Raw genomic sequence first — 16,940 nt, 5'->3', positions numbered from 1 at the left:
ACAATAAGATCTCCCCAGAGTTTTCCCTTCTCCAAGCTAAACAAGACCAGTTCCCTCAGCTTTTCTTCAGAGGAGAAGTGCTCCAGCCCTCTGATCATCATTGTGGTCCTCCAACAGCTCCGCATATTTGTTGTATGACATCCTTGAATTCTTCCCAAGCCACCCATCCTTGCTTCCATTCCCTGTACTTTTACTTCTTTTTCCTCAATTTAACCAGCAGTCCTTGCTTAGCCATGCTAGTTTCCTGCCTCCTCTCCGATTTCTTATGCTGGGGGAGGGAAGAGGTCTTCCACACTCAGAAAGGTGTCCTTAAAGATCTGCCAGCTCTGTTCCATTCTGATGTCCCTAAGGACAATCTCCCTCGGGGAGATCATCCAGTAATTCCTTGTACAACTGGAATTTCACTCTCCTGAACTTCAGGGTCCTGACTCTGCTCCTTGCCAGGCCCTTCTTCACGATCATGAACTCAATCAGAGCGTGGTCACTGCAACCCAGGCTGCCTCCATCTTAACCACTTTAACAATCTCCTCTACACTGATGAGCAGCAGGTCCAGTAACACTTCACCTCTGCTTGGTCTGCCCAGTACCAGAACCAGGAAGTTATCCTCAACTTCAAAGGACAAAAGTCCTTTGCTACAAGAGACTGCTTTTTACACTGGCCTATAGAAAGTGTTCAATTTACGCTGTTTTTCAGAATCCTCTCATGCTTGATCTCCTACCATTTGAAGCATGGTTCTTGGATCCTAGTGTCCTATTTTTTTTGTGAGCATTAAAAGCTCAGTGGAAGCTTACTTACTCACAGTGCAATACTTGGGAAAAAAAAAAAAAAAAAAGTATCACAATAAAAAAGCAAAGCAAACAAGAGAGGATGCTTTAATTTCAGATAGACAGCTGTAAAATTGCTTAGTATAAGTAGTTAGAATTTTTTGTTTGTACTTCTTTTTTGCAATACAGAGTTGAATGGCTATGGGATGATACAGCCATCTGTCTTGTGGGTGCCTGGAGGAAACTTCTATACCAGAGCAGCACTGACAGTTATACAGTAATATCCTGCTGCACAATGCTATTGAACTGAGAGTTGGAATGCAGTTATTTCCACCGTGTGAGGGCTCTGCACAGAACAAAATGCTCAGCTGCAATGACTCCTGCTCACTCACAAGTACACACTGCCAGACTGGGAATGAAAGTTAATGCTCCTGCAGGGCATAATGGATGGCAGTGCAAACACACAAGATTCCATGCACTGAGATAACATCCAGGTCCACGGATTCAGATTTAATACTAGAGAAGAGAAGGAACAGAAACTGTTTGAAGAATGCCTTTATTGGGTAGGTTTTCAGATGACTTATCCTGTATATTCACAAACAATAACAGCAACAAATTGAGGGACTCAGGAAAAAAGAAGGTAACAAGGATTTCTTGGCTTCAAACAGAAAAATTCCTGTTCAAATGCCTGCAGTACAAAGCATCAATAAGTTGTGAATAATTAAATCCTATGATTTGGATCAGCCATGGACAACTGGCTCTGCATTAAGGTTGATGAAGGACCCTGAGTTGTTATTCAAAAGACTATCCTCTTAGAGATACTTGCTCAATACCATCTCAACTTCGTGACTTTCACTTTCCAAGTTTCTCATCACTCTCATCTGAAAGTACAAGTCTTAAGTAGTTCACGAGAATGTTGCTAAATAGAACAAAACAGCTCTGGGAATCATTACCTGCAGGGGAAATACCAGACTCACACATGCATAGTTCCATTTCTGCTTCTGTCCCATTCACCTCACCTTGGTAAGTCATTGTTTCCAGCTGCTTCCCAGGACCTGGCCATGCTCAGACTTCCATCATACATCACATGCCAAGTAGTTTGAGACTGCTTTTCACTCTGCAGAAGAGGGCTGAGCTACCTTACACATCCAGTGGAGGAGAAGCCTTGGAAATTATTGAGAAAGTGGACTGAACACCTAGAAACACAATAGTCAGCTTTGCATTTGTGTCCCAGGTGCCCTTGAAATATTCTGGCTTGGCATTTAACTCTGATGGGTTTTTGCTCATGCATGAGGAAACTGGATTGAAAGAATGCACGCTTCCAGGAGTAAAAGGACCTCTTGGAATCCTAAAACCCAACTCTGTTAGCATAGTCAGAATTTGGGAGCAGAAGGCTGCATGCTACCTGTTTGTATGTGAGGGGTTTCTATAGGTCAGATTCTAGTTGGGGCAATTAGATTTTGCTCAGATAAAGCTGTAGAAGTGCATTCAGCTGCTTGATTCACATAATTAAAATAAACCAATGTACTGCTCTGAATGTCTCTTTTCTTTGGCTACTTCTCGTTGTTGTTTTTCTTTTTTTCCAGTTTCTGTTACAAAACATTTCAGTTCTCTCTTCTGCGTTCTAACTGCAGGCACCTGCAGCTGGTGTAGGAGTGGTACTTCTAGTTACAAGTTGTTTTAAAATCCTTTTCTTTTCACACTTAGTTCCTACGCTAATTGGATGTACTGTGACTTTGCTGGTTGCTGCGCTGTTATCCTGTTATTCCTCCTTTGTGTTTCTATTGTGCAGCTTTGGGGCCAGGCTGTGATACAGCCTTGATTAAAGGGGGCTGTGAGAGCGAGAAACCACTGCACTCAAGTGGGAATCCCATAGGCAGCTTGGCCTCTTATAAAGATCCTCCTGAGAATCTGCTCCTGCTTACTCCTGTACTGTGACAGCTCTGGGCAGAGTAAATGGGGCTTCTCTGTAACATTTCTAGCTCCAGCAGATAATGTTAGCACAGCTTGCTTTTTGGTTCTTCATACCACCTGTCTCTCCTCTGCAGCTCGGCACTCCGTGAGCAGCAGAAGCTGGGAGACTAAGCCGAAGTTAGATGAATGCCTCTGATGAATCCTCACACGTGTCCCCAACAATGGATTAGGGTGCAGATGTTTAGGTAGTTAATGCTAATACTGAGAGAGTTAGTAGGTCAATGCTGTATCCCTGGAAATCTGCTTACAGAACTGCTTATGTAAAAACTGCATAAAATCTGCACACCTCGCTAGAAAACTGTGAGTGCAACGTCCTACACAAATTTCTAAGTCTCAAAACTGTATTTTTCATTAGCAGTTAATGTGCTTACTGCAAGGATCTTTCTTAAAGAGCCAGCTGGAAGAAATGCAACACAACTGATAATACACACATTAGACACCACCACGAGATTATCTTGTTGAACACAAGAAAATACTGGAAATGTGGTGACAGAACTCAAGCTATAGATCACGTTTTGCAGGAAAAGAAACAACTATGAATTTTCTTTTGATGCTTTTTTAAAAAAGGAATCTTTCAGAATAAACATTCTTAACTAATACAAACGATTCCCTGCAGAGCAACAAATTCAAAATAAATATCTAAGACAAAGTTGAAAGGGTATTTATTATGACTGCTTTTCAGTTCTCCTGCTTCCCCTTAAACATACCTTAATAACAAACATTTGTATAGTTTTTGTTGTTGTTGTCGTTGTTGCTTTTTGTGTGTGTCTTTTGTTTGGCTTCCTATCCTTATCTAAAACAAAAAATGCTTTTCTTGCAGAAAACTGAAGAAGTACAGTCATTATTACACTTTGTGCTATTAGGTTCCTGTGAAGTTACCTAATGTCATGTGGCTTTCTGATCAAGGGGAAACAAGCATAAAACACAATGAAGTGCAGATTAAATACATTAGAAATCATCTAGATGATCTCAGCACTCAATTTTCAAAAAGAAGGTAGACACAGGGAGTCATTATGTTGTTTCTCTTTGGACCCCATCAAGAGTAGGACTAGATTCAGTAGCGTTCAGCATTTTTATTAGTGAACTATAAGAAAATGCATAATCATCGCTGTTAAGATTTGCAGATGACACCAGGCTTAGCAGGTAGCAGTTATTAATGAAAGCATACAGGCATGTGAAACAATCCATCATTTACTGACCCAGACACAGTAAAAGAATGTTAATACTGTCAAACAAAAGCTCAGACACTGGACAACAAGAAGGACAGAAGCAAGGACTATATGCTGGAAAGCTATAAATGTCAAGATTAACTGTAGGTAATTGTATTGCATATAATTCAACAAGGTGTCTCTATACAATTCTATAGCAAAAAGTGGATATAAACAATGGTGTGAGTATGAAAGTGCTGAGAATTTAAATGAAGTTTGTGTGCAGTCTGTGCACTCTTGTTCTCCAAAGGTGTAAAAAAAAAAAAAAAAAGTTTGAAGACAGTAGAAAATGCCTTAAAGCAAATAATTTAGAGAGAATTCTTAGGATACCAAGTCAGAAGGGTGCACTGCAGCTTGATTATGGTGTTCAAATGCTTTCACAGACAGAAAATATTGGCTAGTGAGGGACTTTTTTAATCTAGTGAAGGAAAGCGTACCAAGAACCAATGGTTTAAAGTTAAATCTAGTCAAACTGAAATAAAAATTAATGCAAGTTTCTAACAGTGAGAGTGACTGAGTACTGAAATGAATGATCAGAGAAGGGGCTAAGTCCTCATGTCTTTAAATCAAGCTTGACTGTCTCGGAAGAAGACTTCAGCAGAAAACCCCAAACCAACAAACGGTGCTTTTGTCAGTTTCAAGTTACTGGTTTTCACCCTGAAGTACAAGGAAAATTTATGACCTGATATTTAGATGGGGTTATAAAGGACAATCTTTTGTCCTTTCCAGCCTTAACCTCCATGAATCTATCAATTTACCGAGTGAGTACGGTGAAAAAAAAAACTTGAGTGACTTTTGCCATCTGTAGAAAAATGTGATTCACAGCAGATTGCAAATCACCCAGTAATAAGTATATGTCAGAAACTATCAAGATGAATATATCCTTGCATTGCCTTCTAATTTAAAAGTTCAGTTATTTAATATTTTACAGATTAATTTTATACTGGGTAATTGAATTAATGTGAAAGGGTTAAGCAGACAGGCTAATGAAACACTGTGCCATGTACTTAGCTTAATGCGGTTGGAAAAATCAATGCACTTTGGTCTGTCAGTTAGCAATCAGAGATTTAATTGAATAACATGTCAAGTATTTTAACTGTTTATCAATGTAAATAGAATCCAGCACTATAGTAATGGTAATAGGCAAAGATGCTTTCCTTGAATTTAAATCAGATTTGAACATGTCCTTCATTTTAAGCCCCTAACACGCCAGATTCAGATCAAACTAACTATCATTACATCTACAGAGCTTGGTGACTACTTCTGTGAATCAACTCTGTATTCACCACTGGTTCACTCCCTAAAACATAGGCAACGGGTAATCAGTTTGCTATAATTAGCAACTGTTATTTTGTTGTGCTTTTATGTTCACTTCCACTTTACTGTCGTTACTGGGAGGTGAACTAAATTACACACCAATCTTTTACTGAGCCTACATGGTAAGTGGTGAAGGCCACCTTGTGCACGAATACATAAAGGAGAAAGGGAATGAGGAAAAGCAGAAGCTTCTCCTCATCACATTCCAAGTACAGACGTATATTGCTCCTTACTCTTCTCCCTTTCACTATTCCTGGGCACTGGTTTCCCTGTAGAAGCAGCAAGAAAGGGAGATATGGCTCTGTCCAAGCTGAAGGAGCTTGTCACTACCAGAGCAGCACCTTGAATGGTGATGTTTTGATAATGCAATGTGTACCTTCCTGTTTTTTTCTCAGCTGCAACAAATGCATTTGTTTTCAATAAGATCCAGATCCATCCAGGTATTGCAGATGTTTCCACCTGACCTACCTGTTTATGCTCTCAGTCATACTGAAGACATAAATTAATTCTCTTTGTACCACTGTCATCATCCTAAAATAGATATCTAGAAACAATCAGATACACAGGGCTGTACAGGGATCTATTTCATCTAAGCAATTAAAAAGGTTCTCAGATGGTAATATTGACACTGCTGACATCAGAAGTTAGGAGAAGTGAATCCTGTCTCCAAACTTTCTTTAGTAAGTTACAGATGGATACTACCCTAAGGGTAGAGGGTACTTTGTATCACTTTTAGTAGACAGACCATGTGTGCAATAGAGGATTATTAAACCTTGCTTAAAATTTTTAACCTTGCTTACAAAATCTTCTCTCACTTCCTTGATAACACTTTATTCTATCACACTACCCTAACATACTGCCACCTCCGATGTAATAGAAATTCACTGTGCTGGATGCTTTACAAACTCACAATCATAGAATCGTATCACAGAATCATAGAGTGGCCTGGGTTGAAAAGGACCACAATAATCATCTAGTTTCAACCTCCCTGCTAAATTGTATGTGCCTTTAAAGAACAGCACTGACAAAAGGCCATTTGGAGAGAAGCAGCTATGCACGCCTATGTTTAATGTAGAAAGGGGATACCTTTACACACATACCTCTTCTTTTAATCTAGAAAATTATGCATATCTCACTGATACAACTCCAACCTTTGCTGCATTGTTTTGGACACTCAAGTAATCCTACGTCTAAAAGAAAATTTAAAAAGAAAAAAGACCAAACCCTTTTTGTAATAAAATCCTGTTAATATCTAGACACATATTTTCCACATTTTTACCTTTGGATATTTTAACATCTAATTTCATGAAGCCTGATGCAGATCTGCCGATGACTTCAAGAACAGTTATTAGAAGAAGCCCATTCAATGTCAGCAGATGCCGTACGCAGGTCTCTAGATAAAAATGTACAGAAGGCTGGCTGCTGGTTCTACCTGTGTGTAAATCAGTAACTACATATACTACATTGTACTATTCCTTCAGCATAAAATCATATCACAGAATCATAGAGGGCCTGGGTTGAAAAGGACCACAATGATCATCCAGTTCCAACCCCCTGCTATGTGCAGGGTCGCCAACCAGCAGACCAGGCTGCCCAGAGCCACATCCAGCCTGGCCCTCAAAGCCTCCAGGGATGGGGCATCCACAGCCTCCTTGGGCAACCTGTTCCAGTGCGTCACCGCCCTCTGAGTGAAAAATTTCCTCCTAATATCTAACCTAAACCTCCCTGTCTCAGTTTAAAACCATTCCCCCTTGTCCTATCACTATCCACCCTCATAAACAGCCATTCTCCCTCCTGTTTATACACTCCCTTCAAGTTCTGGAAGGCCACAATGAGGTCTCCCTGGAGCCTTCTCTTCTCTAAGCTAAACAAGCCCAGTTCCCTCAACGTTTCCTCATAGGAGAGGTGCTCCAGCCCTCTGATCATCTTAGTGGCCCTCCTCTGGACCTGTTCCAAGAGCTCCTCATCCTTCCTGTACTGGGGACTCCAGGCCTGGACACAGTGCTGCAGATGGGGCCTGCATCAGATTGTTGCTTTTTTAAGAAAAGAGAAAACAGATGAGAATATAGGCAGATTGATGTGAGAGTACAGAGGCACATTAGTCAGCACAGCATGCAGTTGTCTTAGCACACTGCTGACCTATCTGTTGCCGAGCTTTTGGGCAGCATTACGGCAAAGGAGAAGGAAGGGAAGAAGATAGAAAAACTACAGAGATAGAAAAACCACAGAGATCTGTGGAGGGCACTGTGGGAAAAAGCACAAACATGTTGATCTGAAAATGTAGCAAATGGGTGATGAAAGCTAGTACCAGAGGCTGAGAGGATGGAGGTACCATCTGTGCACTGAGGACTGAGAAGACTGGCAGGATCTTGAAAAAGGAAGGCAGTCTTTAGTTAAGGCAACCTAAAGCAGCCTACAGTTGATGCAACAGAAAAAGAACTGAACCCAGATTCATTCCTTCTCTATTTCTGTGTGGTTCTCTTCAATCTTAGAGAACACTTTTTTTTTTTTTTTTTTTTTTTTTCCCATTATATATCCTAAATTGAAATATAATAATGGAAAAGAAAACTACAGCTTGTCTATTTATCTATTTAAAAATACACACGGTTCAGCTAAAATGAACACAGACAATTAATTCTACAAACTTAAGCACTAAACTTGGAGAATGTCCTTATTAAAGCTCTATGTTTGGCCTTGACTGACTGTGGAGCGTTTATATTGTTTTCAAACAATACATATAATATACAGCTTTTCCTATGATCTTTAAATGTAGGAAACACACATAATACTTTTCAATCTCTGCTTTTTCCTGATATTTATGTAGTATGTTTTTCTCCCATGGCTTAATTCATTATATTTGGCAGTTTAAAAAGATACATCTCCTTCATCTAAGGAAAATATGTTTTAAAAATTGTGAAATACTCAGACATTATAATTACCCTATTAAAAATTATAGATACAACACAAAAGATCAAATTGTTAATGGTGAAGATAAATGAGTTACACAAACACATGCAATGCAGCCTCCTTAGTGCAATCTAGGGCTGATGCAATTAACCACAAAATCTACTTAACAAAAAGCTGAGGGGCTTAAATATCAGTATTTTTTTTTTCCAGTTTCAGTTTGCTGTTTTTTTCATACTCTTTTTGTTGTTACACTTCATGCATAGAATGCTGCACAAATGTAACACGCACCACTCTACTTCTGTAGACTGCACTTATGACCAGATATTTTATGATACACCAAAGTGAAATATGTTTTCTTTGGTCAAAGACAGCTTAACAAATCTCTGCTTTCACACAGCCTCTCACTATTTTTTTTCCATCCTTGTCTTTTTTTGAAAGCCTTTCTTTTCGACATGCCATTTCAGAGTTTCAGCCTACAGAGTAGAACCCCCCTGCACTGGTGCAGAGGAGAAAAGCCAGCTGCCATAGAAAACACATGAGGGAATTTATAACCCTACAGTTTTGTCAAGTATTATAAAAATACTGCACCATTTACGAAGCAGTAGCAATCTACAGCATTAGAGACTGCTCCCCATATTACATATCCACAGAATAAAAGAATGAAGGCTATATAAGCAATTTTGAGAATAGACAGGTACTTATTTACAGCAATAATGGCTTCAGTCTCATATCCTTGCAGACAAGCACAGTCAGTGCTGCAGAGGCTCAAAACTACTTCAGCCTCTCTCTTCTCCCCTGTACGTGGAGCCTAGGGATGGGGCCAGCACATACTCAGAGTGCATACTCATCTTCTCTTCCATCATGCTGCTGATTCTCCCTTGCTAAGTAATATTTAATTAGGTGAACAAGAAATTTAACTGTTGAATCCACATGCAGACTGCTTTCTAGTTGATCCCTAAACTTTTCATACTCTTGGATTCTATATTAATTCTTAAAACAGAGTATGTAAAAGTTCTGTCTTCCCAGAAGTTTGAAATACGCTTATAACACTGTATGTACAGTTCAGTCAGAAATTCTCTGATGCAAAGTTTGCTATAGAAATGCCTTGAAAATCCTACCAAAGTGCACATTCAATAGACTGAACAGCATTCAAGAGGTAAAACTTAAGTCTGTCTCCTGTGTCATTGATAGGTTTAGCATAAAAACCAAAGCAATAAATGCTTCATTGGTATGCTGAAGGAGCCATGAAATGTAAAACACACAGTGCTCACTGATGGATATTCATTTAATTTTTTCAGTTTTTGTATTCCAGACAAATAGGTAATAACCCTGTTCAATTAAACAATAAAAAGTATAGATAGAATCAATATTACTTCTTCTAGAGAAGAAACAAAGAAAAGTGACCGGGCATTAAAACTGTGGTGTGTGAAAATCTTTGACTGCAAATAGAGTGGCAAACATGGAACCAAAATTCCTCTGCAAATTTTAGCATATTGGCTGATATTATTATAGGATAAGTAATATTTCTTTCACTTTTAAACTATATCTTTCTGCAGGATACTTTCACAAACTGCTCCAAAGTCCTTCTGCATCTTATGGTTTAACATGACATTGTTTGGTGTGCTTGTTCCAGAAACAAGTACACTCTTGTGTGATCATGTTTACCTACAATGACAACCTACAATCTATCTTCTTGAATTTGGTCCAATTTTCCAAACCTTCACACATCTCAGATTTTACTTTAACCTCCACTCTTTCTAATCTCTTTTAGTGTAATAGTGGTAGGTTTGGTAAATACAAGATTCAGCTCATATTTCAGGTCATTTACAAAGACATCAGATATCACTGCCTATAACTTGCTATGCTCTGAAGCATTTCCCAGGCTTGCTTTGTTAGGACCAGTTGATGTCTGCACAAAATATAAGGCTCTTACAGTGGCTGAAGTAAAAAGAAAAAAGAGACTGAAAACAATTGTTTCCTCATTATTGCCTGATTCAAGCAAAGGACATTTCTGAGCTAAAAAATTTTATTCACATTCTGGGATTAGACTACTGACAGTACAAAACACTTCTGATTAGCAAAGATACCCAGGTCTGCTGCTCTGCATGCAGCTATTTAAAATTCAGCTCAATTCATAGAATTTTTTAATAGTATTAGAAATGGCCAAGCATAGAAACAGAAACAATAATGAAAAATTCCTAATGCAGAATTGTGTTATACTAAGGATGGCATTCCACTATTAAACTCTTTCACCTCTTTAAAAGGTCTTGGTCATAATGGAGACCATAATAAAATTATGGTCTTATCATAACAAAGTGGCCCAATCTGATGTAAGTTACTTTTGTAAGTTATGTAAGTAATAGGAAAGCAAAATAATACTTCAGCCCAGAAGCTGTGGTCAAGAGACCTCTAGCCAAATTTAATTAATATATATAATTTTTCCACCTAGAAGATCAAAATGATATGTGTTTCCTCATTATCAAGAATCTATTTTTTTTTTAAATCTTAAGCTTCTCCCAGTCCATGACTAACCAATAACCCCTAGCACTGTGTGTAATTAATTCTAGAAAGGCCATAAATGCATAGGAAGCAAATGAAGCACAGTCCCATCTAAAATCAGTATGTGCAGGGCCTTGTGTGCACTGACTAGTTCTTCCAGTATTCTCTGTTGTATGTAAGAACCAAGGGAGTCTCTGCAGTCTCTCTTCTAGCTGGCTTGGGCAGTAGCAGCCCTTTTCTTGACATACATGCGTTAAAATAATAAAACAACAGATCCATGACCGTACATTAATATGTCATTGCTAATGTTACATGGCCAATCTGTAAGGGTGTGTGGAATGTGAGAGTATTTGCTTAATTCGCGTTATCTGATCAAGGACCTTTTCACTTCAAAGGGAATCACAAGTAACAGAGAAAGCAATAAACAAAACCCACAGCAAGCAATAACTGAGATTATAACAAGGACTAAAGCTCCCCAGTCACTAACTGATGGTCCATTAAGAAACTATAGGCATAGCTTTGGATATCACCAATCTGGACTTCATAACTAATAAAAAAGGAGAAACAAGTTCAACTGGATTATGGATACTTGAAGGGGCCTGTGGGACTATTCATAATTTATTAAGAAATGTTTAGGAGAAAGGCTGAAAGACAGAAAAAGGGTGAACTAGGGAGCAGCAAGGGGCACGTGAGGCGGAAGAACAAAGGGGACCAGCCACGTGCAACCAGCCACAAGTCCATTCACTTATCTAACTTACACTGAGCCTGATCACTACAGTCAATCCCATTTTCTAATTAAATCCTTTTTCAATTATCTTTCCATGTAAATCTCAATATTGACACCCTGTGAGTGCTACAAATCCTAGATACCCTCCACTGCAAAAAGTAGAGCAAGTGAATTAAGAACCATCAGCTGGTGACAGACTTGGGTGACTTCAGTCTCCACGTCCGTGCTGACAGCAAGGGGACTGAATGAGGGTTTCAGCATCAGCAGCTTTGAGACCAAAACATTTTTATTTTCTCCTAGTCTGATTTTTGTGCCTATGTGTAGTTGATCAGCCTGGACTTCACAGTGAGCAAGGGTCTCTTGCAAGGCTGAGAGTCCAGTCTGATGCTCAAAGGCTTTGTGAGTGCTCAGTGCTTAAGAGATGGGAAAATGTCCCTCTTTGGATTTTGTCAGGCAGGGCTAGCTGGGGAGTAGTGGACCCACAGAGCAGGTAAGAAGGCCCAGTATCCAGGCAGGGGTATCAGACAGTCTGAGTGCCTGTGCTGATATTCGAGGCAGCTGACAATGTGCGCAAGCTTGTGCGCCTGGGCAGTAAAAGCATGTGTGTTCTCACTCGTGAGCTGCAGTCACAACCAGCCAGAGGAGATGACTGACTCTACTGAGGTTTTATGTAGGGTTACTCATCAGTGTTGTTAAAGACAGTGTCCAGTCTGTGTCAGTCCATGTAGACAGCCATGTCACAGAATTACAGAACTGTAGGGATTAGAATGGACATCTGGAGACCATCTAGTCCATCTCCCCCCCTTTACAGCAGGTTCCCTACAGCAGGTAAGCTGTAAGGCAGGTTTTAACTCCAGAGGACACACCACAATCTTTCTGGCCAGCCTTTTCCAATGCTCTGTCACCCTCAAAGTAAAGAATTTCTATCTCGTGTTCGGATGGAACCTCCTGTGTTCCAGTTTGTGCCTGTTGCTCCTTGTCCTGTTGCTGGGTGCCACTGAAAAGAGCCTTCACATCTACCTGCTCACCAAATAACTGTAAGCATTGATAAGATCTCCTCTCAGCATTCTCTTTCTCCAGGATAAAAAGGCCAAGGTCTCTCAGCCTTTTCTTACAAGAAAGATGCTCCAGGCCCCTCATCATCTTTGTGGCCCTCCACAGGACTCTCCTAAGAAGTTCATTGTCTTTCTTGAACTGAGGAACCCAGATCTGGACACAGTGCTTCAGATGTGTCCTCACCAGGGCAGAGTAGAGGGGAAGAATCACCTCCCTCAACCTGCTAGCCATGCTCTTTTCAATACACCCCAGAATACTATTGGACTCCTTTACCACACAGGCACACTGCTGCTTCACACTACTGTTGTGTGCATGCGTGTGAATGTGGATGTGCATGGCTCCCTGGGATATGTGCCATGCCTTACTACTGGCTGAACCTGGAAACATGAGAGCTGCAGCTGCATCCAGTGGTGATGACAGAGACATCCAGGTCTCCAGGGGGAACTCCAGTGGCTGGGCTCCAGTGGGCAGGAAGCAGTAATAGAGTCCCTTAGTTCTGGAGCTTCTCAAAGGCAGCATCCTTAAAACATCCCTTAACATTGTCCCTCTAGTATTGGTAAATACAGGAAGTACAGTTGTTGCACAGTCCTCACAGACCAGTCTAGACCTGTGTTTTACAGCACTTTCTTTAATTACATGGTCTCTATTATTTTTCCACTTTCACTGTACAGGATAGATGATGCTTACTGAATGAGATGCTACATATCCTCTTTGTGCTGTTACTAGGCCCCATTTATGCACAACATTCACATCTCAAACTAAGAATGAAGTGATTAATTTCCTGTGGAATCCATCAACATATTATCTAGGAGCTTCACATTCAGCTAGTATTTTTTTCATCCTTCAGTTATGGGATTGAAGCACACATGACATCAGTAAAAAATGACAACTACAATTCAGTGCTTATGTGTTAGCAAGTCAGGAACTTTAAAACAGGAAATACGCTGTTAGTTTCCCCAGTACGAGATCTGGTTTAGGTACAGACATAACTCAAATTCTCCAGGCCTGCATACACTTGCTTTAGCCATTCAGTTAATGAGAAAGAGGTATGAAAAAAATATACGCTTGCCTACCACTAAAACAATGCCTCTACGTAGGATATACCCAACAAAATAATAAGAAGACAAAGAACACATATATGTATATCTGCTGGCAATGTATCTTCAAGAATATGTTGGAAGAGATAAACGTTGTCCCCATCTTATTGGTGGGGAAACTAACATAGTAAGGAATGAAATAGCTTCCTTTGTATCACTTATCAGGTGGATCAGTCAACTGAGAGAAGAGTCCCTTGCTTACAGAGCACTGTGTTCTTCAGAATTTGAAAATATTTTACAACTATGCCATAGATATTATTTATTGTACATCTACACAAAGATAAATGCAGGTGCAGAGGGGCTGCACAGTAACCACAAAGAGAACCTTGACCCATAGTTCTGTGGTCAGTGAAGCCCACCAAACTAACACAATGGGAAACAGAGTCATTCTAACACTGCAGTCAAAACTCTTGTATAATTCCAAAGAGTACCTACATGATGTAGATGTAGAAATTTATCTACTTCCATAATTTATCAGTTTATTCATAAAAAATACAGTCCTCGGGTGCATTTTTCCTTAAATTTATATATAAAAATACATTTCTGTTTTTCAAGTACTTCCAGAAAGAAACTATCCGTTTATAAACATAAAAATTACCATATTTCTTGAACAAAATATTTGATACAAACTGAAACAGTTTTAGATAAGGCCCTTATCCCAAAATGAAATACATATACTCATCCAGGTGAAGATTCAGGCCACATAGCTTGTGTATAGTCTTGATCAGTAACACAGATCATAATTAGCTGTACTCTGCTTTTGGAGTTTATAAAAATAAAAAATAATTCATTTACCTGAAGATGTAGAATGTATATTGGCACTGCTCTTTCTGAATAATTGCTACTTGACTAAGTGCTTGTATATTAAATTTTAACCCTGCACATATGGACATAAACAAGGCTTTATTTCCTGTTCCTTGTAGGAAGGATATCTGTAATCCAGTAGTGAAACAGAGCAATGATGAACTTGGTATGATCTGAAACAAAGAAAAAATCACTCTATCAAAAAAAATCATGCTATGATTCTATGCAAAATATTTCTCCTGAAACATTTTTATGATATTTCTGAACATTAAGGAAAAAGAGTTGAGTGAACATCTATTTTCATTCCATATTATCATTTCTTTAAAAACCATACAGAGACTTGAGATTGAAGGCTAATACATATGAATTCCTAGATCAACAGGAACATCTTCTTACAGGATGTCAGTTATTTATATGAGATACAATTTTGGTTTATATATTTGAATGCCTTTTTATTATGGTTCATTATTTCTGAAGAAATGAGATTTAAATGACATGATCATCTAAAAGAGTGCAATTGTCTCCATTTCTTTCTGCAGAGTAACTTCACAAAGTTTGAGCAGAAAATGAGAATTTTTGCATTGAATCACATAAAGACTGCTGTATTAAAGCCCTAAAATTTCTGTCTTAATTCAAGTATTGTCTATTTAACTTTATTTCTTTTTTTATGATAGGGATTTCTATGTTGCTTATCACATAACATCACACTCAAGATTATTTTATAATGTTATGTTAATACAGCTTCCACATTCAATTTCCTTTTCTTTGAATGCACATTCAAAAAAAAGAAGTTTAATTTAGTCATTTCAGGGCCTCTATATATCCAGACTGCTTATTGTTGGCACACAGTAACTCCACTACTTCTGATGTGCAAAATGTACCTCTCACACAAAGGAGACATATATATAAAGGACAACTCTTCAAAAAAAGACAGTTAAAAGAAGTTTCTAGCTCATCTCTGAGTGATAATTTCCCAGGCAACGAGGGAAGAATATATTTGAAACTTGATACTAACCAGCAAAGGGAAAATGTTAATAGATAATGGAATGAAGTTGATGAGTAAAAACTGAATAAGTTGGTAAGTTAGGAGATAACTACATTGTTTTAAATTAGGTGATCACCTATGCTTTAATAACTGATGTGAAATGAGAATTAAGTAGCTCTCATTTCAACCAGTTTCTAACCAGCAAATGGAGCATCACTTCCAGTTGCATCTCTTTGCTTTTGCACACTGCACTGTGGAGAACCCTGAAGACAACTGGCTGCCTTCTACAAATGGCTACCAACTTATTGATTTAGACCTGCAAAGCTCCCATTGCTAGAAATGTGTGCCTATTTGAGTTCTAAACATTCTCTTCCCTATATTCATAGAAGACTGAAGAGTATTTTTTGTTAAAGGCTACAAAATAAATGGAAATACCAATAGGACTTTTTTGTTTTTAACCTGAACAGTGACAATTCAGACAACCATTTTCAAACAAAACTTGTTGACCAGCCTCAATTTTACATGATCACTGATGGACAAAGTAATTATTCAGATGCTAAGCAGTCTGCCATTTATGAGACGATGACGACTGGACAGATCAACCAGTTAAGTCTTAATCATAGAGGTTCTTGCTCTCTTCTAGCAAGGAATAACCTTTTCTTCTAGGACATCACATCCTAGTGATGTTAAAATAGGAAAAGAACAGCTTGTAAAAAAAATCAAGATTTCTAATATGTAGACATTCTTCATAAAAAGTCATATTCTGCATTTCTGTAACAAGTACTTGAATCTACTGAGACAACAAATCTTTATAATTGTGAATTTTATCACCTGCTCATTGGGAAAGAAATCTGAAATGTTACAAACTGTGCAAAACTGCCTATTGTTGTGTCAAAGATAGGGAAAATAAATGTATAATTAAATGTCTAATTCCAGAAAAAAAATCAGAGCATTATATTCTCATTCACTGAAATTCCTCAATTACTAACTGCTAAACTTGGCTGAGCCAAATTAATATTTAGCAGGTGTTTAATTATCCTTTAATAATTCACAACAATATCATAGAATCGTGGAATCACAGAATGGTTTGGGTTGGAAGGGACCTTAAAGATCATCTAGTTCCAACCCCCTGTTATAGGCAGGGACACCCCTCACCAGACCACGTTGCTCAAAGCCCATCCAGCCTGGCCTTGAATGAACCTGTGAACCTGGCACAAGATCAGAATTGAGCCCAGAGTGACAGGAGTCACTGGCAGAAAAATCAACTGAAAAGTAAAGTTCTAAGTTGTAGCAATAAAAATAAAATTTAATTAAAAAGAAAAAAAAAAAAAACCACATCACAAAAAAACCAAAACACTTCAGCAAATTGTTTTCTGTTTTTTTTTAAGTGACAAATACAGATACTTGAAAACTACAGTAATTCTATGGATTTGATTCTTACTTGTTTCATTTTCTCTTTTCAATTTGATATTTCTGTTATAGAAGAGGAAACAAGGGCAGCTTGCCTAGAGACTGCAAAACTAGCAGAATTCCTGCTATCTTGTGCAGAATTTGGGTAAGGCCCATGAGGAATATCTTGAATGTGGTCACTTCAACAGTTC

At 38.6% G+C, this 16,940-nt stretch overlaps 1 protein-coding gene across 1 annotated transcript in view; it reads right to left on the bottom strand.

The window, feature by feature from the left end:
• ERICH1 (glutamate rich 1) overlaps window positions 1–16,940 on the bottom strand; it is a gene marked incomplete at both ends in the record, with an annotated part of 93,936 nt that overhangs the window by 13,375 nt on the left and 63,621 nt on the right. The gene's annotated exons all lie outside the window — the stretch shown is intronic.

The sequence above is a fragment of the Tetrao urogallus genome, assembly GCF_951394365.1.
Source record: "Tetrao urogallus genome assembly, chromosome: 2".
NCBI lineage: Eukaryota > Metazoa > Chordata > Aves > Galliformes > Phasianidae > Tetrao > Tetrao urogallus.
This window is presented reverse-complemented; position numbering and strand designations above follow the sequence as displayed.